The sequence below is a fragment of the Pan troglodytes genome, chromosome 1, assembly GCF_028858775.2.
Source record: "Pan troglodytes isolate AG18354 chromosome 1, NHGRI_mPanTro3-v2.0_pri, whole genome shotgun sequence".
In the NCBI taxonomy this organism is placed as follows: Eukaryota; Metazoa; Chordata; class Mammalia; order Primates; family Hominidae; genus Pan; species Pan troglodytes.
The window spans coordinates 218331547-218356809 of record NC_072398.2 but is presented as its reverse complement, the minus strand read 5'-3'; the positions used below and the strand labels follow the sequence as shown (position 1 = coordinate 218356809).

Here is a 25263-nt window from a genome sequence, read left to right as displayed (position 1 = left end):
GTAAAAAGGACGTATGGTTTTTATCAACTGTCTCCAAAATAATTTCTTTTTTTGCAGGGAATACGGTTCTTTTCTTTCATACATAAGTTCAGTAGTTGCTTCCCTAACTGCAAAGGCAATCTCATTGAGTTGAGTAGCTCCTGATAGCAGCTTGGAGTTAGAAGTATGTGTGTTACACCCCATATTAGTGTGCTGTGTGGGGCAGTTCAACAAAAATCTAACAATGTATTTTTGTGAATGAGAGTTGGCAGGCATGTCAAATGCATCCTCAGAAACATAATTGGTGTTATAGTCTTCAAATGTGTTTTCTAAAGTTGATACTGTGGGTTCTTTTTGTGAACAGCTTGATGTTTGGGACCTTTTCTCTCAAAATAAACAAGTCCTTATTAAACCAGCAATTTAAAGAAAAAAAATTCTTGGTGGGAGCAGTGACCCATGCCTGTAACTACGACACTTTGGGAGGCCAAGGCGGGAGGATCATTTGAGCCCAGGGGTTCGAGACCAACCTGGGCAACATGGCAAAACCCTATCTCTACAAAACATTTGTTTTGAGGGGCGGGGTGGAGGCTCACTCTGTTACCCAGGCTGGAATGGAGTGGCACAATCTCAGCTCACTCCAACCTCTGCCTCCCAGGCTCAAGCTATTCTCATGCCTCAGCCTGCTGAGTAGCTGGGATTATAGCCACCCACCACCATGAGCAGCTCATTTTCATATTTTTGATAGAGATGGCAGTTCACCATGTTGGCCAGGCTGGTCTCAAACTCCTAACCTCAAGTGATCCACCTGCTTTGGCCTCCCAAAGGGCTGGGATTACACCAGTGAGCCACCAATGCCCTGCCTCTTTTTTAAAAAATGAGATGGGCATGGTTGAAGGGGAGCAGCCTCTCCATACCTGTGGGTATATCGCATCAGGTGGGACGACAGACTGTGAAAAGAAATAAGACACAGAGACAAAGTATGGAGAAAGAACAGGGGGCCCAGGGGACCGGCGCTCAGCATAAAACGTGAGCAAAGGAATCTGTGTCACAAATAAGTTCAAGGGAAGGTACTCTGCTTGGATGTGCGTGTAGGCCAGATGTATGCTTCCCTCCACCCAAACATCTCAGTGGAGTAAAGAATAAAAGAGCAGCATTGCTGCCAACATGTCTCACCTCCCAACACAGGACAGTTTGTCTCCTATCTCAGAATAGAACAAATCTACAATTGGGTTTTATACCAAGACATTCCATTCCCAGGGACAGGCAGGAGACAGAGGCCTTCCTCTTACCTCAACTGCAAGAGGCCTTCCTCTTTTACTAATACTCCTCAGCACAGACCCTTCACGGGAGTTGGGCTGGGGATGGTCAGGTCTCTCCCATCCCAAGAGGCCATATCTCAGGCTATCACATGGGGAGAAACCTTAGACAATACCCAGCTTTCCAGGGCAGAGTTCCCTGTGGCTTTCCACAGTGCATTGTGCCCCTGGTTTATCAAGAATGGAGAATGGCGATGATTTTACCAAGCATATTGCCTGTATACATATTGTTAACAAGGCACATCCTGCACTGCCCTAGATCCCTTAAACCTTGATTCCATGCAACACGTGTTTTTGTGAGCTCAAGGTTGGGGCAAAGTTACAGATTAATAGCATCTCAGGGCAAAGCAATTCTTCAGGGTACAGGTCAAAATGGAGTTTCTTATGTCTTCCTTTTCTACATAGACACAGTAACAGTCTGATCTCTCTTTCTTTTCCCTACACATGGTGGCATGCATCTGTAGTCCCAGCTACTTGGGTGGCTGAGGTGGGAGAATCCCTTGAACCCAGAAGATTGATGCTGCAGTGAGCCATGCTCACACCAGTGCTGTACTCCAGCCTGGGCAGCAGAGTCAGACTGTCGAAAAAAAAAGATCTTAATCAAACAGTTTAAAAAGTGCAATTAATTGTAATCAGTAGGCAGATCCCAAATTCCCCAAAAAAGGAGAGAAAGAGAGTTTAGAAGGCTCTACATGCTAGCGTCCCATTCAGACTGTTTAATCCTACCATTGTGGTTTTGTAAGAAAAACAGTCTTAAAGATTTCCAATAATTCTCACTATGGTCATAAATTATCCTGGCTGTCATTTTCCCATCAACTTAAAAAGGCACGCGAGAGGCCGGGCATGGTGGCTCATACCTGTAATCCCAGCAATTTGGGAAGCCGAGGCAGGTGGATCACCTGAGATCAGGAGTTTGAGACCAGCCTGGCCAACATGGAGAAACTCCATTTCTACTAAAAATACAAAAAATAGCCGGGCATGGTGGTAGGCACCTGTATTCTCAAGTACTTGGGAGGCTGAGGCAGGAAAAACAGTTGAACCCGAGAGGTGGAGGTTGCATTGAGCCAAGATAGCACCTTTGCACTCCAGCCTGGCCACACAGCAAGATTCCATCTCCAAAAAATACTACTAATAGTAATTATAACAGCATATCCATTCACTCTCCAAAGTGTCCGGGACTGGACAATTAATTGTGAGGCCCTCTTCTCTAGCACCCTACGCTGTAGCATATATGTGGATTAAAATAAATACACATAAAAATGCAAGTATATATTCTATATACTTTCCATATACTTATATTATATAAGGTCACATGCAAATTCAAGGCTAGGTCAAAGAGTAGAGTGGCAATATATGGAAAGGGGAGTGGAAGTGAATAATGGTAATAAAAGGAAACAGATAGATATAGATATAGATATGAATAGGTAGACATACACATATATAGCTGCAAGAAAGGGGGTTGTCATGGACCAATGATGACAGTGAGCCGTGTAAAAAGGCTAAAATTCTTGTGATTGTGTTTCCATTTTCAGGATGAGTTGTAGCTTACCTTTTTAGAAAGGCTGATGATGCAGTCATAGCAAATAAGTGTTTATAAAATGTGTTTCCTTTCTGGGGCAATTCTGGAGAAATCTCTAATGGTATGAGAATTCAGTTTACTGGGCAGGTTATCACACAGATAAAATTTTACAGATCCAATGACACTAGCATTAACTTCATTATCCTTGGTATTCTATAAAGGTTGAGTGAACAAATGGTATCTTTAAACTAAAATTAGCTAAACTGACAAAGAAATCTGGATTATTATTATTTATTTTTGAGATAGAGTCTCTGTTGCCCAGGCTGGAGTACAGTGGTGCTACCTTGGCTCACTGCAACCTCTGCCTCCCGGGTTCAAGGGGTTCTCCTGCCTCAGCCACCTAAGTAGCTGGGATTACAGGCACACACCACCACACCCAGCTAATTTTATTATTTTTGGCAGAAGTGGGGTTTCACCATGTTGGCCAGGTTGGTCTTGAACCCCTGACATCGGGATCTGCCTGCCTCAGCCTCCTAAAGTGCTGGGATTATAGGCATGAGCCACCACACCTGGCCGAATCTTTTTTTCTTTTCTCAAAGATGGTGTCATAGTATTGGGTTCTATGCACTTAGGAGAGTGAGCCCATCATTCAGTAACAATAAGAATTAATACTGCAAGACCTTGATGCAGAATTTCAAAGACTATTTCCAGTAGGTGAAGGAGGCTTTCAGTGATGCTTAGATCTTCCTGCCCTAGCATTTGGAGATTGCATCCTTTAGAAATGACACCAAGGGAAATCTGCGCATGAGCAGCAATGGACGGGACCGTACCAGATGACTGAAACTTAAAGATACCCTAGGAAAAGTCTTCCCTAGAAGCAGACATCATCACCTGGCAGACAGCTTTTCCAAGACAATGGAACAAGACTCCATTTGATCTTCTTCCATTGACTGAGACTTGGTTTTGTTTTGTATTAACACAAAATTCTCAAACCTGTATTTTATATTGTTAGGTACTTTCACCACTCAAACCAAACACTTTCTAAGGTCTCCTGTTCAAAATGTAGCCACTCTCACTAACCAAAGCAATTACTGGCTATGGAGACATTTAGATGAAAGGGAAGGATCCCAAATAATAGTAGAACCTGCTCTCATACACAGTTGGGTAGCAATTGAGGATGCTAACTTCATGATAAGGTTTGTTATCCTTCCTTTGGAAGGTTGGTTAATATTGATAATTAAATGACTTGGTACTGGAAGAAGCTATAGGTGCAAATGGGTGGCCTATGACTATTATTGATTTCATTACTGGTAATTTATCTCTATGCATAGAAAACATTAGTGTAACTGGGTCTAATCTAGGTGGTGTCCCAGACTCTTGTTGCCCAGGCTGTTGAGGCAGAAATAATTAAACAAAGCTTCATTGGAAGCTAAATGTCAGGATCGACCTGGAAGACACACACTGACAAAATGAGTGTTTTCCAAAGTCTGTTACAAGTTGGAATGCTTTTATAAGAAAGGTTGAAAGAAGGGAATGGGACTCCTCCTATCAGTTGTTTTTTTTTAATTTTCTTTTGTTTTATCCTGGCAAGGCTCTAACAGAGTTGAGCTTTTTTGTTTTTGTTTTTTCCATTGGAAGGGACAATACAGAGGTTACAATCATTGACTTTAGATGACAACATGACAGGCAAAAATATTTTCCTTGCAAGACAACCAGCAAAACTTCACGATCAGAATCAAATCAGTGTCCTTCTCACTGTCACTGGGTGAAGCCTTCATCAGTCTACTTGAAGAGTCTCAGGCACTCATGAAGTCAAGATCAGATTCTTTACTCAGGGACAGGATGTAAGCCAATCATAAGACCTTCCACAGATGATTAATTTGGAAGTCTACCTAATGTGACCTGCAGGTTTTCACTGGCAATATGCAGGTGCAGATATGACAAAGAATAATCCTGACCTTCATATCACTAGCTGTTGAGGATTGGGATTCTTTTGTCCCTTTCTCTCCAGAAAACCAGGTTACTCATCTTGTGTGGCAACAAAATATATGGTCTACTTAACAGAGAAAGAGACTCCACAAAAAAAAAAAAAAAAAAGGATTTTTATTATGAAATGAGCAAAGCCATGGGAATGGATGTGAGATTATTCGGGGAGGTAAAGGAAGACAAAGGTTTTGAAAGGAAAAATGAGGAGAATTGCATAAATTTTTTTGAAAGACTCATTCTTGGTCACAAGTATGAAAACCAAGGGAGCCTCAGTGCAATGTTGGAAAGATTCCTCCTCCACCCTCTCAATAAACCCCAACACATTTACCAAGTCTTCATTCACTCCCAGGATTCCATTAAAATACCCAGCTCCACTCTGACCAGCCTCCACCTTCACTTCCCTTTATAATTTTGACATAAATTTGTTACAGGACCATCAGGTTCCTATGCCTGCTGCACAGTAGCTTACCAATATTCTGAGACAGCAGGGTTTGCAGCACAAAGTTTAATGATCACAAGGTGGCTGAATGAGAAGCTGGGAGGAGATCCTCAAATTCATCTCCCCAAGGAGTACTGAGGGTTTGCAGTGGATCCTGGATAGCAAGGGGCTGGAAAGTTGGTGTAGTTTGATGGCAATAAGAGGTATGAAGTTATCACGATGTCAGAACGGCATTCTTTGGTGAGTGGATGCCTTGCAGGGCCCTTCAGATCAGCTCGCATCAGTAGTTTCACTGACATGCAGAACCTGAAAGAATATCTCAAATGAAAAAGTGAATGTTTCACAATGCTTAAATTGTTGTCTGCAGCGTAGTTAAGGGGAAGTGTAGTCTAAGTTCTACACGATTTGGGGACAGTAGGCTGCCAGCAACCATGATGAAGCAGGTCAGAGGGCAAGCTGACCTCCTGGTGAATGCTGAATGTGCTGCAAGCTTGGTTTGTTTTTGTTTCTCCCCTTCTCCTTTTCACTGATTAAAGTTATAAAGTTTAGAGATACGGTTTCAATTTCTTCCAGACAAGCCTTAACCTAAGCCCTGAGACCACTCAAGCCCTCAGTGGCACCTCTCTTCCACCAGCATGAGCAAATAAATTGCTACCTTTGGTGATATAAAACCCACAAGACCATTCGATACATGGAGATTTTTTTTCTGATTTTGTAGGGATGACTCCTCTGTTTTATAAAGCTGTTTTAACTATAAAACAATTTTATAATTTTGATGTGGCCAAAGATCTCCCAACACTACTTTCAGGTTTTATTTTTCTGTCTACTATCCGGAACCGATCAAACCCTTCCCTGCCTCAACCTCGGGACTATGTAGGTCATATATCAGTAAAATTCCATCAGTGTTTGCGGAGTTCATGAATGAATGAATTCTTTTTTTTTTTTTTTTTTTTTTGACAAAGTCTAACTCTGTCACCCAGAACGGTGTGAAATGGTGCAATCTTGGCTCACTGCAACCATTGCCTCCTGGATTCAAGCGATTCTCCCACCTCAGCCTCCTGAGTAGCTGGATTACAGGCACCTGCCATCATGCCAGGATAATTTTTGTGTTCTTGTAGAGATGGGGTTTCACCATGTTGGCCTTGCAGGTCTTGATCGCCTGACCTCAGGTGATCCAGCCAACTTGGACTCTCAAAGTGCAGGGATTACAGGTGTGAGCCACCTCACCCGGCCTTTAATGAGTGAATTCTTGATTTCCACCCTATTCCTAACACTGTCAATTTCTTGATTCATGAACTTAATATGGATAGCTGATATGAATGGATATCTGATTCAATCCAGTAATCTGGGGACAGCCAAAAACCCAATCAAGATTAACTGGGTGGAGCTTCAGAAATGCAATCCGATAGCACTTGTTGATTGGAAGCAAGCACTGAATACATGGAGGGGTGTGGGTGGGAATTGTGATTAGAAAGATCAATAAAAGTTTCTGAAGACCCACAGGAGAGACCCAAAGTCTTCAAGTCTGGAGTTCCTGCTTGGTTCTTCCTGAGGTCTAAGCACTCTGCAAACTCAGTCCAGATCTAGTAAGTCACTCATTTCTGGAAGGACACTCCCATCTGATCTATAGTCAGCTGGTCTAGGACTGGGACAATGCAGCCTTTGATGGCACCGAGCTATATCTGTCTTTTATATATATATATGAACAATTTGAAGATTTGAATTTTTTCCTCTATATGCAGTTTTGTCTTTATTTCAAAAAATTGGATTGTGCTTTGGTTTATGTCATTTCAAAATTCTTGATGGGAGCAATGACTCATGCCCATAACCTCAACACCTTGGGAGGCCAAAGCGAGAGGATCATTTGAGCCCAGGGGTTTGAGACCAACCTGGGCGACATGGCAAAAATGCATCTCTACAAAACATTCTTTTTTTGAAGCGGGGATGGAGTCTCACTCTGTTGCCAAGGTTGGAGTGCAGTGGCAAGAGCTCAACTCACTGCAACCTCTTCCTCCCAGGCTTTTCAAGCCTCAGCTTCCTGAGTAGCTGGTATTACATCCCTCTGCCACCATGCCTGCTTAAGTTTTGTATTTTTAGTAGCGGTGGGGTTTCACCATGCTGGCCAGGTTGGTCTCAAACTCCTGACATCAAGTGATCCTCCTGCCTCAGCCCCTCAAAGTGCTGGAACGACAGCCGTGAGCCAATGGTGGTCAGCCTCTACAAAATATATATATCTTTTAATTTGCCAGGCATGGTAGCATGCATCTGTATTCCCAGCTATTTGGTTTGCTGACATGGGAGAATCACTTGAGTCCAGAAGATTGAGACTGCAGTGAGCCATGCTCACACCACTGCTGTACTCCAGCCTGGGCAACAGAGTAAGACCCTGCTAAAAACAAAAACAAAAACAAAACAAACAAAAAAAAACCTTAACCAAAGAGAATCTTTGACCTTAATTTTAAACCAATCACATCCTCACTGTAATTCTTCCTCCCGAATGGAGACATGGGTGTTGGGGTGCATGCCTGTAATCCCAGCTACGTGGAAGGCTGAAGCATGAGAATTGCTTGAATCTCAGAGGCGGAAGTTACAGTGAGCTGAGATGGAGCTGCTGCACTCCAGCCTGGGCGACAAAGTGACACTCAGCTTCACCCACACCAAAAAAAATTAGATTATACCACCCAGGTGATCATTGGATACATGAAGATTTCTATTGTGTTTTCTTGGGGACTGTCAACTCCGTCTTTGAAAACTGTTTTAACTCTGAAATATTTTGATAAATTTGATGTGGCCAAGGATCCCTCAACAAAGATACTTTCAAGTTTGCTTTCTTTCTGTCTAATATCAGGAAGAGATTCAACTCTTCCCTATCTCACACTCAGGACTATGAAGGACACATATTAGTAAACCTCCATGTTTGTGGAGGGAATCAGTGAATGACTCCTGGACTTTCACCCTATCCCTAAATCTTTCACTTTCATGGATGAATATCTAATTCAATCAGTTAATCTGGAAGAAAGCCAAAAATCCAATCAGGATTAACTGTGTAGAGTTTAAGAAGTCGAATCAAATGTAGTTCTCCCTCTCTCTCTCTTTTCTTTTCTTTTCTTTTCTTTTCTTTTCTTTTCTTTTCTTTTTTTTTTTTTTTTTTGAATCTAGCCTATTTCACAGGCTGGAGTGCAGCGGTGTATTGTCAGCTCACTGTAACCTCTGCCTCCTGAGTTCAAGCGATCCTCCCACCTCAGCCTCCCTAGTAGCTTCGACTATAGGCACAGACCACCGCACCTGGCTAATTTTTCTAATTTTGGTAGAGGTAGGGTTTTACCATGTTGGCCAGGCTGGTCTCAAACTCCTGACCTCAGATAATCCACCTGCCTCTGCCTCCCAGAGTGCTGGGATTACAGGTGTGAGTCACTGCACACAGCCAAAGTGGTTCATTTTGAATATGTGTGAGAGGTGTGTATTGGAAACATCTGTGTCTTGCCAATGATGCATAACACTGTCACATAGCTTTCAAAGCTTCTCACTGAAATTTTCAATAATGAGACCAGGCAGAGGCTCATGCCTGCAATCCCAGCACTGTGGGAGGCCAAAGTGGGTGGATTGTTTGAGTCTAGGAGTTCAAGACCAGCCTGGACAACATAGTGAAACCCACTGTCTTTACAAAAAGTCAAAAAATACAAGAGTAGCTGGGTATGAGATCTGAGCTTCAGAGATCCTCGGTAACATTTGCCAGTGCTATGAGTTTAGTGGATCAGTGGCTAATAATTCATGGACTAGGAGGGATCTTGCCTGCTCTTTAGAAGTTGGGACACATTCTTCATGGTACCAGAAGGGTAGAACTATGTCTCTGTGGCCACTTATTGCAGAAAGGAACTGGAGTAAACTGAGGGCTCTTTCACACATGCTAGAGAAATGACTTGGTCCCTGGGAGAATTGGGGGTTGCAGGGGATCGGCCTGAGGAACTTGCCTTTTTGCTGGATTGTGCTGTAGAGTTTTTCCTTTCAGATTTGTCAGAATGAGCCTCCAGGCCCCATCCAGACTCCTGGAGCTGGCAGGGCAGAGCCTGCTTAGGAACCAGTTCTTGACCATCTTCACCCTGGACTAGCTGCCCAGGGAGGTCTCCCCTCTGATGTTCATGGAGGCCATCAGCATGAGATGTTGTGAGGCCCTGAAGCTGATGGTGCAGGCCTGGCCCTCCCTTCACCTCCCTCTGGGATCCCTGATGAAGACACCTCATCTGGAGACCTTGCGAGCTGTGCTGAAGGGACTTGATACACTAGTGTCCCAGAAGGTTTGCCCCAGTTGAGGTGACTCAGGTGGCCTGGTGGGAAGGGTCCAGGCATCCAGGGAAGGGACAGCTGGCTCAGGAGGAGTGGCAGTGTGTGGGAGCTAGGGTGGCTCAGAGGCTTCTGATGGTGCCCATGAGAGGCCTTGGCCATTGCCCAGATCCTCCGGAAAAGGAATGCTCACCATACAGAGTCCACTGAGGAAACAGGAACCTGCTTCCTCCCAGTGGAAGGTAAAGGTACTAGAAGTGGGTACCACGCAGAATCCAAGGGGGAACGGGATGGAGAAAAGACAGAAGGAGGAGCACTGGGACAGGAGCAGCTGACTCATGTCCTGGATGTGGAGTGAAAGTTCAGGTCAAGGGTCGGTCCTTGCCTACATTCTGAGCTTTTCCCTTATGTTACGCACAGGAGGTGGAAACTTCAAGTGCTGGATTTGAGGGATGTTGATGAGAATTTCTGGACCATATGGTCTGGAGCCAGGGTCCTCCCCTGCTCCCCAGAAGCCATGAGTAAGAGGAAGACAGTGGAGGACTGTCCAAGGATGGGAGAGTGCCAGCCCTTGAAGGTGTTCATAGACCTCTGCCTAGAGGAAAGTACACAGGATGAATGCCTGAGCTACCTCTGAAGGTGGATCCACTACAGAAGAGGCCTAGTGCACCTGTGTTGTAGTAAGGTGCAGAATTACTCAATGCCAACTTCAAGTTTCAGAAATCTATTGGAAAAGACATACCCAGACAGTATCCAGGAGTTGGAAGTCTGGAAAAAGTGCTCTCTCAATAAAACAGGAAAGTTTGCCCCTTACCTAAGCCAGATGAGCAATCTTCGCAAACTTTTTAGCCTTCGGTTATGAGCCTGAGTTATACGTGAGCGGCCAATGGCAGTTCATTCCTGACTTGGATTGTCCATTCCTCTGCCTGTCCTAGCCCCAGATGCATTATATAAGAAAGGTCAGTAATATCAAAGAGCACCTGGAGCACCTGCTCAGGTAGGAAACGATGGTGGGCTTTCTCTGCAGACCATAACACATAGTTTTGTTCTTTTTCACAGTAAACGTTAGTGGGCATCTACTGTGTGCCATCCACTGGGGATGTCACAGGGAATGGGATGCTAGAATGTCAACTCATTAAGCTGTTCAGTGTTCTATATCCTGAAGTTGGTATCACAAGACCACTCAAATAAGGGCAGAGGGATGGCCTGGGGTAGATGCTACAGAGAGAGATGTATAGGGAGCTAGTTAGTTGGGGGTTCAGATCTAGTGAAGGTGCATTTGTGAATTCCTCCTTAGGAAGTGTGTATAAAGTTAATATGATGAAAACGTATTCTTCATAAACAGGAGGGTATGAAAGAAGGGAAAGTGCAGTCTGGTGCGATGACTCACGTCTGTAATCTCAGGACTTTGGAAGGCTGAGGCAGGCAGATCACGAGGTCAGGAGTTTCAGACCACCCTGGCCAACACAGTGAATCCCTATCTCTATTAAAAATACAAAATTTAGCTGAGCATGGTGACAGGCACCTGTAATCCCAGCTACTTGGGAGGCTGAGGCAAGGGAAGTGAAGGCTGCAGTGAGCTGAGATTGTGCCACTGCACTCCAGCCTAAGTTACAGTGTGAGACTCTGTGTCAAAAAAAAAAAAAGAAAAGAAAAGAAAAGAAAAAGAAGAAGGGAAAGTGCATGAAACCTGTGCATTTCACAGTAGAAGCTCCATCCTCAGCAGCTTAATAAACACCAATGATCCTGTCTGTAATTCCCTGTCTGTGAAAGGTTGTTTTGAACTCCAGGAAAGGTAATTGATATGGGAAGTGCATGCTTCTGGGATGGAGGGTGAGGGAGTAGGTGTGAGAGTGGTACCAATCACACAAGCGAGGCTGAAAGGACGGAGCCTAAAATAGAGCTGCCCCTGAATGATCTGAGTCTTCATCAGGCAGCACCTTGCATGCAGACCATCATCTGGTGATGGGAACAAACTTGTGTTTGGGTGAAACAGGCTTCCCCGTTGCAGTTACTATAACACCTGTGTGGTAGTAAGGTGCAGAATTACTCAATGCCCACTTCAAGTTTACCATTGAGATGATTTCCCACCCCCCTCCTCTAACTGGCACCATCGCCCATAACTAACTTCTTGCTCTCCCCAGGTACCTCAAGAACCCCTTGGGGGCCTTTATATTCAGTGATGCTTACCTAACTGATCGGGACATGGAGTGTCTGTCTCAGTGCCCAAGCCTCAGTCAGCTAAAGGAGCTGTGTCTGATTCATATCCTGACGGGGACCACCAATCTTGAGCCCCTTGGAGTTCTGCTGGAGAAAGTTGCTGCTACTCTGAAGACCCTCGTCTCAGAGAACTGTCGGATCCAGGCCCCCCAACTCAGGGTCCCCCTGCCTGCCCTGAGCCACTGTTCCCAGCTCACCACCTTCTACTTTCATGGAAATCAGACATCCACGAATGCTCTGAAAGATCTGCTGCGTCACACAGGCAGGCTGAGCAAGTTAGGCCTGGACATGTATCCTGCGCCTCTGGAGTATCTTGACAACAGGGGTCATGCCAATTGGGAGATCCTCACCCCAATTCGGGCTGAGCTGACGCGTACACTCAGGGAAGTCAGGCAGAACAGGAGGATCTTCTTTGGTCCCACCCACTGCCCTTCCTGTGGCTCATGGCCATCTGAGAAACTGGAGTTCCATCTTTGCTCCTAGGGAAGGCCTGGTTAGTGGGATGGATAAGCTTTCTTCCGGACACTTGGGAACTAAAATCTTGTACATGGGTGCATTTTTTATTTGAATTTAATTTAATTGTTTATATTTTTATTTTATTTTATTTTATTTTTGAGACAGAGTCTCACTCTGTCCCCCAGGATGAAGTGTAGTGGCACAATCTCAGCTCATGGCAAGCTTTACCTCCTGGGTTCAAGTCATTCTCCTGCCTCAGCCTCCCAAGTAACTGGTGTCATGGGTGTGGGCCCCAAGCCCGGCTAATTTTTGTATTTTTAGTAGAGACAGGGTTTCACAATGTTGGCGGAGGCTGGCCTCTAACTCCTGACCTCAAGTGATCTGACCGCCTTGGGCTTCCACAGTTCCAGGTTTACAAGTGTGTGCAGCCGGGGCCGGTCAGCCGTTTCTTAAAGGAAGCACACAGCTGTGTGTTTCAGGCACCTGCTCACCGTGAGTGGAAAAACAAAGGTGACTCAGCCGGGGGCAGGACTGGGTTAAAAATGCTGACTTGGAAGCAATGAGGCCTTCAGGGACCTGTGTTCTAGACTCAGAAATGGAGCCTGAAGTTGTAGACTGATGCAGGAGTTACCACCGCAAGGATGGTTATTTAAAAATGTCAAAAATAAATGGAACCTGAATGGAAACTTTCTGGTGTCTTCCACGATTGATCAACCTGTTTTAGACATTTATGTATCAGAAGTCTCTAGAAATCAGCCTCCTGGGTTCAAGCAACTCTCCTGCCTCAGCCTCCCGAGTAGCTGGGACTACAAGGAACCACCACCACACCTGGCTAATTTTTGTATTTTCAGTAGAAAGGTGGTTTCACCATGTTGGCCAGTCTGGTCTCCAACCCCTGACCTCAGGAAAAGCACTTGCCTCAGCCTCCCAAAGTGCTTGGATTGTAGACATGAGCCACTGCACCTGGCCTGATATTCTGATACAAGCATAAAATGCGTAATATTCAAATCATGGTAACTGGGATATCCACCATCTCAAGAATTTATCATTTCTTTCTGCTAGCAACATTCCAATTCCATTGTTTTAATTATGTAGAAATTTACTACGAACTATTGTCAACATGAGTTGCCCTATTGTGCTACTAAACCCCAGATCTTATTCCTGTCTCTGTTTTTGTTCCCATTAACCATCCCCTTCTTATTCTCTATTTCCCAGTACCCTTCCTAGCTTCTGATAACCGTCATTTTACTATTTTTAAGTTTCGTGTTTTTTAATTCCCAAATGTGAGTGCGAACATGCCATGTTTGTCTTTCTGTATCTGGCTTACTTCACCCAACATAACGCCCTCCAGTTCCATCCATGTTGTCGCAGATAACTGGATTTCCTTCATGTTTACGGCTCAATGATATTCTGTTGTGTATGTTTACCACATTTTCTTGATCCATTCATCTGTTGATGGACACGTATGTTGATTCCAAATTTTGGCTATTGTAGATAGTGCTGCAATAAATAGGAGAGTGCAGGCTGAGTGCAGTGGCTCATGCCGGTAATCCCAGAATTTTGGGAGGCTGAGGCAGGTGGATTACTTGAGGTCAGGAGTTCGAGACCAGCCTGACCAACATGGTAGTGTAGATATCTCATGGATATATTTCTTTTTTTTTTCTGGATATATATCCAGCAGTGGGATTTATGGTTTATATGGTAATCCTATTTTTATTTTTTGGAGGAAACTCCATACTGCTTTCCATAGTAGCTGTACTAATTTACATAACTACCAATGTTGTACCAGGGTTCTCATTTCTCCATATTCTTCATAGCATCCATTATTTTCTGTTGGTTTTTTATGGGGGAGCTCCCCTTACTATTAAAACTCAAATCCAGTTTGGTGTAAACACAGAAACCCTGCTAGAGTTGCCTGCCACCTTTGAAACAGGCCATTGGAATGAAAATTGTCCACCTATGCACCAGGTGTCTATTGGACAGAAGGCTTTTGTCCCAGAGGTTGTTCACATTAGAGGACATTTCTTTTTTGTTTTTCTTTACTTTTCTGCCTTTTTTTTTTTTTTTAAGGTAGAGTTTCACTATTGTTGCCCAGGCTGGAGTGCAATGGTGGGATCTCAGCTCACTGCAGCCTCCACCTCCCGAGTTCAAGTGATTCTCCTGCCTCAGCCTCCCAAGTAGCTGGGATTACATTCATGCACCACCACAGCTGGCTAATTTTGTATTTTTAGTAGAGACAGGGTTTCTCCATGTTGGTTAGGCTGGTCTCCAACTCCCAACCTCAGGTTATTCCCCCACCTCAGCCTCCCAAAGTGCTGGGATTACAGGCATGAGCCACCACATCTGGCTAGAGGACATTTCTGATGCCTCCATATTGATGGAATTTAAAATAACTCTCTGGTAAATTGTTTTCTATAATAGCTTTAAATAAAAATGGAGAAGCTGAGATTAAGATCATTGCAGACTTAGGTACAGTATTGGTGGAAACCAGGGCTGCCATATCCAGTTTACAGCCAATATATCAGCAAATCCCTTGGAGAAAGGAAAATATTTCTGAGGAGGGGTTTCACATGAAGTTCAGAAAATCCCTGTGTTTGAAGCAGTCCAAATGACATTTGGACCATTTTTAGGAAAGTGTGGCTTTTTATTAAGTGACAACATGGGGATGAGATTTGCTTTCTCTGTTAAGGTGATGCGTAAAGCTTTCTTTGGAGGGAGAGAAAACCCTAGAGTTTCCTGACCTTCCTTAACCTGAACTGCTTGTTTCCCTAAAAGCAGAAATTGATCATATTGGAATCCAAACTCATGCCAACCTTGACCTTCATGAAGTACTCAAGTGTTTCTGCTCTTCTTCTTCATGTGATGTAGAAAGTATTAAAAGTGATGAGTGTAGGCCGGGCACGGTGGTTCATGCCTGTAATCTCAGCACTTTCAGAGGCCGAGGTGGGTGCATCACCTGTAGTCAGGAGTTCCAGACCAGCCTGGGCAACATGGTGAAACTCTCTCTCTACTAAAAATACAAAAACTAGCTGTGTGTGGTGGCCTGTGCCTGTAATTCCAGCTAACTGGGAGACTGAGGCAGGAGAATCACTTGAACTGGGAGGCAGAGGTTGCAGTGAGCCGAGATCGCACCATTGCACTCCAGCCTGGAAAACAAGAGTGAAACTCCATCTCAAAAAAAAATTAATAAATAAATACGTTATAAATGAATAAATTAATTAATGCTTTAAAGAAAAAAGAAATAAACTTTGCCTACAAGTTTCATATGCAATTGAATACCTCTTAAATTTTGATGTGAACCGACCAGGCATGGTGGCTGAGGCCTGTAATCCCAGCACTTTGGGAGGCCGAGGCGGGCAGACCACGAAGTCAGGAGATTGAGTCCATCCTAGTTAACATGGTGAAACCCCATCTTTACTAAAAATACAAAAAATTAGCCAGGTGTAGTGGCATGCACCTGTAGTCCCGGCTATTTAGGAGGCTGAGGCAGGAAAATTGCTTGAACCGGGGAGGCAGAGGTCAAAGTGAGCTGAGATCGTGCCACTGCATTCCAGCCTGGTGACGGAGCGAGACTCCATCTCAAAAAATAAATGAATAAATTAAATAAATCAATAAAAATATTGTGACAGGAACCAACATTGCTCAACTTGTACACTAATGTCTTACAAAATCCTTTCCTTGTCACCTTCAAATCTCCATTTCAAATGCTACACTCTGGAAAACTCTACCACTTGGTTACCATTTCCTGATGATGGAGAAGACCATACCTGTGTGTGTGGCATCAGAACTATTGACTCCTCCTATTGATGTTTAAGATATTCCATTACACAAACCTGGGTTCATACTTTTTGTTGATAGATCTTATGCCAAAAATGTAGGCAAAAAATGCCAAGCAGGAAATGCTATCAGTTCTGAAGATGAATTCATAGAGATGGAAATTCTTTCAGAATTTATTTTTCCAGATTTTTTCTTTGTTTGTTTGTTCGTTTGTGTTTGTTCGTTTTCAGACGGAGTCTTGCTCTGTCACCAAGTTGGAGTGCAGTGGTGAAATCTTGGCTGACTGCAATCTCCTCCTCCTGAGTTCAAGCGACTCTCCTGCCTCAGTCTCTTGAGTAGCTAGGATTATGGGTGGGTGCCAACATGCTCAGCTAATTTTTGTATTTTTAGCAGAGACAGGGTTTCACCATGTTGGCTAGGATGGTCTCAATTTTTTGGCATCGTGATCTACCTGCCTTGGCCTCCTGAAGTGCTGGGATTACAGGTGTGAGCCACCACCGTGCCCGGCCTTTTTTTTTCCTTTTGAGATGGAGTCTCACTCTATTGCCCGGGCTGGGAATGGGACTCCTCCTATCAATTATTTTTTTAAATTTTCTTTTGTTTTATTGACCTGACAAGGCTCAAATAGAGTTGAGTTTTTGTTTTCGTTTTTTCCATTGGAAGGGACAATACAGAGGTTACAATCATTGGCTTTAGATGACAAGATAAAAGAATAAAACATATTCCTTGCAAGACAACCAGCAAAACTTCATGATCAGCATCAAATCAGTGCCTTCTCACTGTCAGTGGGTGGAAGCCTTCATCAATACTTGTAGAGTTTGAAGCACTCATGAAGTCACGATCAGACTCTTTACTCAGGGACAGGATGTAAGCCAAGCAAAAGACCTTCCACAGGTGGTGAATTTGGAAGCCTGCCCAATGTGACCTGCAAGTTTTCACTGGCAATATGCAGGTGCAGATATGACAAAGAATAACCATGACCTTTACATCACCCCCAGCTGTTGAGGAATGGGATCCTTTTGACCCTTTCTGTCCATAGAACCAGGTTGCGAATCTTGTGTGGCAACAACATATATGGTCTACTTAACAGAGAAGAAGACTCTGTAAAAAAAAAAATGTTTATTATGAAGTAAGCAAAGAAATGGGAATAGATGTGAGATTATTTGGGGAGATAAAGGAAGTTGAAGGTTTTGAAAGGAAAAATAAGGAGGATTATACAAATTGTTTTGAAAGACTCATACTTGGTCATAAGGATTAAAACCAAAAGGGCATCAGTGCAATGTTAGATAGATTCCTCTTACACCCACTCAATAACCCCCAACATGTTCAGCAAGTCTTAGTTCACTCCCAGGTTCCCATTAAAAACCCAGCTCAACCCTGACCAGCTCCACCCTCACTTCCCATTTGTAATTTTCACATGACTTTATTACAGAACCATCAGGTTCCTATGCCTGCTGCACAGTAGCTTAGCAATATTCTGAGACTGCAGGGTTTGCAGCAGAGAGTTTAATGATCACAAGGTGGCAGAATGAGAAGCTAGGAGGAGATCCTCAAATTCATCTCCCCAAGGAGTACTGAGGGTTTCCAGTGGATGCTGGATAGCAAGGGGCCGGAAAGTTGGGGTAGCGGTAAGAGGGAAGAAGTCAACAGGATGTAGAAACTGCATTCTTTGGTGAGTTGGTGCCTTGCAGGGCCCTTCAGATCAGCTGGCATCAGTAGTTTCACTGACATGCAGAACCTGAAAGAATATCTCAGATGAAAAAGTTAATGTTTTGCAATGCTTGAAACGTTGTCTGCAGGGAAGTTAAGGGGAACCGTAATCTAAGGTCTATATGATTTTGGAACAGTAGGTTGCCAGCAACCATGAGGAACCAGGTCAGAGAGCAAGAAGACGTCCTGATGAATGCTGAATGTGTTGCAAGCTTGGTTATTTTTGTTTCTCTCCCTCCCTTCTTCACTGATTAAATTTATAAAGTTTATCGATGTGGTTTCAATTTCTTCCAAAGAAGGCTTAACCTAAGCCCTGAGACCACTCACGCCCTCAGTGGCACCTCTCCTCCACCAGAACGAGCATGTAATGTGCTACCTTAGGTTATACAAAATCCCGAAGACCATTCAATACATTGAGATTTTCATTCTGATTTCGTAGGGATGACTCCTCTGTTTTTAGAAAGCGTTTTAAAGTATAAAGCATTTTTATATTTTGATGTGGCCAAGGATCTCCTAACAACACTACTTTCAGATTTTATTTTTCTGTCTAATGTCGTAAACAGATCAAATCCTTCCCTGCCTCACACTCAAGACTATGAAGTTCACATATTAGTAAAATACCATCAGTGTTTGTGGAGTTCATGAATGAAAGATTTTTTTATTTTTTGACAGAATGTCCCTCTGTCACCCAGACTGGAGTGCAGTGGCACAATTCTGGCTCACTGCAACCATTGCCTCCTTTGTTCAAGCAATTCTCCTGCCTCAGCCTCCCAAGTAGCTGGGTTTCAGGTGCCTGCCATCATGCCCAGCTAATTTTTGTATTTTTGTAGAGACGGGGTTTCACCTTTTTGACCTGGCTCCTCTTGAACCCCTGACATCAGGTGATTTACTCGCCTTGTCCTTCCGAAGTGCTGGAATTACAGGTATGAGCCACCTCGCCCACCCTTGAATGAATGTATTCTTGACTTCTACCCTATCCCTAACACTGTCAATTTCTTGCTTCACGAACTGAATATAGATATGTGATGTGAATGGATATCTGACTCAATCCATTAATCTGGGGAGAGCCAAACACCCAATCAGGATTAACTGGGTGGAGCTTCACAAATGCAATCAGATATCACTTTTTGATTGGAAGCTAGCAGCGGATACGTGGAGGGGTGTGGGTGGGACTTGTGATTAGAAAGGTCAATAAAAGCTTCTAAAGACCCACAGGAGAGACCCAAAGTCTTCAAGCCTGGAGTTCCTGCCTGGTTCTTCCTGAGGTCTGAGCACCTTCTAAACTACATCCAGATCTGGTAAGTCACTAATTTCTGTAAGGACACTCCCATCTGACCTAGAGTCAGTCGGTCTGGGATGGTGACAGTGCAGCCAACGATGGCACAGAGCTATATCCTGTCCTTTTTTTTATATATATATGAACAATTTGAAGCTTTGAATGTTTTCCTCTAAATGCAGTTCTGTCTTTTTTCAAAAAAGTTGATTGTGCTTTGGCTGATGCCATTTTAAAATTCTTGAAGGGAGCAGTGACTCATGCCTTTAACCCCAACACTTTTGGAGGCCAAAGTGGGAGGATCATTTCAGCCCAGGGGTTTGAGACCAACCTGGGCAACATGACAAAAACCCTCCTCTACACAACGTTTTTTTTTTTTTTGAGGGTGGGGATGGAGTCTCACTGTGTTGCCCAGACTGGAGTGCAGTGGCACGATCTCAACTCACTGCAACCTTTACTTCCCGGGTTCAAGCAATTCTCATGCCTCAGTCTCCATTCTCAGAAGCTGGTGTCACAGACATCTGAAACCATGCCTGGCTAAGTTTTGTATTTTCAGTAGAGGTGGGGTTTCACCACGCTGACCAGGTTGGTCTCAAACACCTGACCTCAAGTGATCCACCTGCCTTGGCCTCCCAAAGTGCTGGGATTACAGCTGTGAGTCACTGGTGCTTGGCCTCTACTTTTTTTTTAATTAGCCAAGCATGGTGACATGCATCTGTAGTCCCAGCTATTTGGGTGGCTGGTGTGGGAGAATCACTTGAGCCCAGAAGATTGAGGCTGCAGTGAGCCATGCTCACACCACTGCTGTACTCCAGCCTGGGCAAAAGAGAGAGACCCTGTCCAAAAAACAAAAACAAAATCAATCAAAAAGGATCTTTGACTTTAATTTTAAACCAATCACATCCTCTTTCACCCAAATGGAGACATGGCTGTGGGGGTGCATGCCTGTAATCCCAGCTACGTGGAAGGCTGAAGCATGAGAATTGCTTGAATCTCAGAGGTGGAGGTTACAGTGAGCTGAGATGGCACCGCAGTACTCCAGCCTGGGCGACAAAGTGAGACTTAGCTTCACCCACACCAAAAAATATTAGATGATACCACCCAGGTGATCATTAGATACATGAAGATTTCTACTGTGTTTTCTTAGGGACTGTCATCTCTGTCTTTGAAAACTGTTTTAACTCTGAAATATTTTGATAAATTTGACGTGGCCAAGGATCCCTCAACAAAGATACTTTCAAGTTTTTTCTTTCTGTCTAATATCAGGAAGAGATTCAACCCTTCCCTATCTCACACTCAGGACTGTGAAGGACACATATTAGTAAAACTCCATGTTTGTGGAGGGAATCAGTGAAGGAGTCCTGGACTTTCACCCTAACCCTAAATCTTTCACTTTGATGGATGAATATCTAATTCCATCAGTAAATCTGGAAGAAACCCAAAAATCCAATCAGGATTAACTGGGAAGAAGACGAATCAAATGTAGTTCTCTTTCTCTCTTTTTTCTTTTTCTTTTTCTTTTTTTCTTTTTTTTTTTTTTTTTTTTTTTGAATCTAGCGTATTTTCCAGGCTGGAGTTCAGTGGTGTATTGTCAGCTCACTGCAACCTCTGCCTCCTGGGTTCAAGCGATCCTCCTGCCTCAGCCTCCCTAGTAGCTTGGACTATAGGCGCAGACCACCGCACCTGGCTAATTTTTGTAATTTTAGTAGAGGTAAGGTTTTACCATGTTGGCCAGGCTTGTCTCAAACTCCTGACCTCAGATAATCCACCTGCCTCTGCCTCCCAGAGTGCTGGGATTACAGGTGTGAGCCACTTCGACTGGCCTTGAATGAATGTATTCTTGACTTCTACCCTATCCCTAACACTGTCAATTTCTTGCTTCACAAACTGAATATAGATATGTGATGTGAATGGATATCTGACTCAATCCATTAATCTGGGGAGAGCCAAAAACCCAATCAGGATTAACTGGGTGGAGCTTGACAAATGCAATCAGATATCATTTTCTGATTGGAAGCTAGCAGCGGATACGTGGAGGGGCGTGGGTGGGAGTTGTGATTAGAAAGGTCAATAAAAGCTTCTAAAGACCCACAGGAGAGACCCAAAGTCTTCAAGCCTGGAGTTCCTGCCTGGTTCTTCCTGAGGTCTGAGCACCTTCTAAACTACATCCAGATCTGGTAAGTCACTAATTTCTGTAAGGACACTCCCATCTGACCTAGAGTCAGTCGGTCTGGGATGGTGACAGTGCAGCCTACGATGGCACAGAGCTATATCCTGTCCTTTTTTTATATATATATGAACAATTTGAAGCTTTGAATTTTTTCCTCTAAATGCAGTTCTGTCTTTATTTCAAAAAAGTTGATTGTGCTTTGGCTGATGCCATTTTAAAATTCTTGAAGGGAGCAGTGACTCATGCCTTTAACCCCAACACTTTTGGAGGCCAAAGTGGGAGGATCATTTCAGCCCAGGGGTTTGAGACCAACCTGGGCAACATGACAAAAACCCTCCTCTACACAACGTTTTTTTTTTTTTTTTGAGGGTGGGGATGGAGTCTCACTGTGTTGCCCAGACTGGAGTGCAGTGGCACGATCTCAACTCACTGCAACGTTTACTTCCTGGGTTCAAGCAATTCTCATGCCTCAGTCTCCATTCTCAGAAGCTGGTGTCACAGACATCTGAAACCATGCCTGGCTAAGTTTTGTATTTTTAGTAGAGGTGGGGTTTCACCACGCTGACCAGGTTGGTCTCAAACACCTGACCTCAAGTGATCCACCTGCCTTGGCCTCCCAAAGTGCTGGGATTACAGCTGTGAGTCACAGGTGCTTGGCCTCTACTTTTTTTTTTAATTAGCCGAGCATGGTGACATGCATCTGTAGTCCCAGCTATTTGGGTGGCTGGTGTGGGAGAATCACTTGAGCCCAGAAGATTGAGGCTGCAGTGAGCCATGCTCACACCACTGCTGTACTCCAGCCTGGGCAAAAGAGAGAGACCCTGTCCAAAAAACAAAAACAAAATCAATCAAAAAGGATCTTTGACCTTAATTTTAAACCAATCACATCCTCTTTCACCCAAATGGAGACATTGCCGTGGGGGTGCATGCCTGTAATCCCAGCTACGTGGAAGGCTGAAGCATGAGAATTGCTTGAATCTCAGAGGTGGAGGTTACAGTGAGCTGAGATGGCACCGCTGTACTCCACCCTGGGCGACAAAGTGAGACTTAGCTTCACCCACACCAAAAAATATTAGATGATACCACCCAGGTGATCATTAGATACATGAAGATTTCTACTGTGTTTTCTTAGGGACTGTCATCTCTGTCTTTGAAAACTGTTTTAACTCTGAAATATTTTGATAAATTTGACGTGGCCAAGGATCCCTCAACAAAGATACTTTCAAGTTTTTTCTTTCTGTCTAATATCAGGAAGAGATTCAACCCTTCCCTATCTCACACTCAGGACTGTGAAGGACACATATTAGTAAAACTCCATGTTTGTGGAGGGAATCAGTGAAGGAGTCCTGGACTTTCACCCTAACCCTAAATCTTTCACTTTGATGGATGAATATCTAATTCCATCAGTAAATCTGGAAGAAACCCAAAAATCCAATCAGGATTAACTGGGAAGAAGACGAATCAAATGTAGTTCTCTTTCTCTCTTTTTTCTTTTTCTTTTTCTTTTTTTCTTTTTTTCTTTTTTTTTTTTTTTTTGAATCTAGCGTATTTTCCAGGCTGGAGTTCAGTGGTGTATTGTCAGCTCACTGCAACCTCTGCCTCCTGGGTTCAAGCGATCCTCCTGCCTCAGCCTCCCTAGTAGCTTGGACTATAGGCGCAGACCACCGCACCTGGCTAATTTTTGTAATTTTAGTAGAGGTAAGGTTTTACCATGTTGGCCAGGCTTGTCTCAAACTCCTGACCTCAGATAATCCACCTGCCTCTGCCTCCCAGAGTGCTGGGATTACAGGTGTGAGCCACTTCGACTGGCCTTGAATGAATGTATTCTTGACTTCTACCCTATCCCTAACACTGTCAATTTCTTGCTTCACAAACTGAATATAGATATGTGATGTGAATGGATATCTGACTCAATCCATTAATCTGGGGAGAGCCAAAAACCCAATCAGGATTAACTGGGTGGAGCTTGACAAATGCAATCAGATATCATTTTCTGATTGGAAGCTAGCAGCGGATACGTGGAGGGGCGTGGGTGGGAGTTGTGATTAGAAAGGTCAATAAAAGCTTCTAAAGACCCACAGGAGAGACCCAAAGTCTTCAAGCCTGGAGTTCCTGCCTGGTTCTTCCTGAGGTCTGAGCACCTTCTAAACTACATCCAGATCTGGTAAGTCACTAATTTCTGTAAGGACACTCCCATCTGACCTAGAGTCAGTCGGTCTGGGATGGTGACAGTGCAGCCTACGATGGCACAGATCTATATCCTGTCCTTTTTTTATATATATATGAACAATTTGAAGCTTTGAATTTTTTCCTCTAAATGCAGTTCTGTCTTTATTTCAAAAAAGTTGATTGTGCTTTGGCTGATGCCATTTTAAAATTCTTGAAGGGAGCAGTGACTCATGCCTTTAACCCCAACACTTTTGGAGGCCAAAGTGGGAGGATCATTTCAGCCCAGGGGTTTGAGACCAACCTGGGCAACATGACAAAAACCCTCCTCTACACAACGTTTTTTTTTTTTTTTTGAGGGTGGGGATGGAGTCTCACTGTGTTGCCCAGACTGGAGTGCAGTGGCACGATCTCAACTCACTGCAACCTTTACTTCCCGGGTTCAAGCAATTCTCATGCCTCAGTCTCCATTCTCAGAAGCTGGTGTCACAGACATCTGAAACCATGCCTGGCTAAGTTTTGTATTTTTAGTAGAGGTGGGGTTTCACCACGCTGACCAGGTTGGTCTCAAACACCTGACCTCAAGTGATCCACCTGCCTTGGCCTCCCAAAGTGCTGGGATTACAGCTGTGAGTCACAGGTGCTTGGCCTCTACTTTTTTTTTTAATTAGCCGAGCATGGTGACATGCATCTGTAGTCCCAGCTATTTGGGTGGCTGGTGTGGGAGAATCACTTGAGCCCAGAAGATTGAGGCTGCAGTGAGCCATGCTCACACCACTGCTGTACTCCAGCCTGGGCAAAAGAGAGAGACCCTGTCCAAAAAACAAAAACAAAATCAATCAAAAAGGATCTTTGACCTTAATTTTAAACCAATCACATCCTCTTTCACCCAAATGGAGACATTGCCGTGGGGGTGCATGCCTGTAATCCCAGCTACGTGGAAGGCTGAAGCATGAGAATTGCTTGAATCTCAGAGGTGGAGGTTACAGTGAGCTGAGATGGCACCGCTGTACTCCAGCCTGGGCGACAAAGTGAGACTTAGCTTCACCCACACCAAAAAATATTAGATGATACCACCCAGGTGATCATTAGATACATGAAGATTTCTACTGTGTTTTCTTAGGGACTGTCATCTCTGTCTTTGAAAACTGTTTTAACTCTGAAATATTTTGATAAATTTGACGTGGCCAAGGATCCCTCAACAAAGATACTTTCAAGTTTGCTTTCTTTGTGTCTAATATCAGGAAGAGATTCAACCCTTCCCTATCTCACACTCAGGACTTTGAAGGACACATATTAGTAAAACTCCATGTTTGTGAAGGGAATCAGTGAATGAGTCTTGGACTTTCACCCTATCCCTAAATGTTTCATTTTGATGGATGAATATTAATTCAATCAGTGATCTTTAAGAAAGCCAAAAATCCAATCAGGATTAACTGGGTAGAGATTAAGAAGTCTAGTCAAATGTAGCTCTCTCTGTCTCTCTGTTCAATCTAGCCTATTTCCCAGGCTGGAGTGGGGTGGTATAATGTCAGCTCACTGCAACTTCTGCCTCTTGGGTTCAAGCAATCCTCCAACCTCAGCCTCCCTAGTAGCTTGGACTACAGGTGCAAACCACTGCACCTGGCTAATTTTTGCTGTCTTAGTAGAGGCAGGGTTTTACCATGTTGGCCAGGCTCATCTTGAACTCCTGATCTCAGATGATCCACCTGCCTTGGCCTCACAAAATGCTCAGATTACAGGTGTGAGTCACTGCACCCTGCCAAAGTGGTTCAGTTTGAATATGTGTAAGAGGTGTGCATTGGAAACGTCTATCTTGCGAGTGATGCATAACAGTGTCACATAGCTTTCAAAGCTTTTCACTGAAATTTTCAATAATAAGGCTGGGGCGGAGGCTCACACCTGTAATCCCAGTAGGTTGGGAGGCCAAGGGGGGTGGATTGCTTGAGACTAGGAGTTCAAGACCAGCTT

General features: G+C 43.9%; 1 pseudogene; it reads left to right on the top strand.

Annotated features, from left to right (window-relative positions):
* Window positions 1-9258: 9258 nt before the first annotated feature.
* Window positions 9259-12223, top strand: LOC129143344 (PRAME family member 10-like; annotated as a pseudogene).
* Window positions 12224-25263: the final 13040 nt, after the last annotated feature.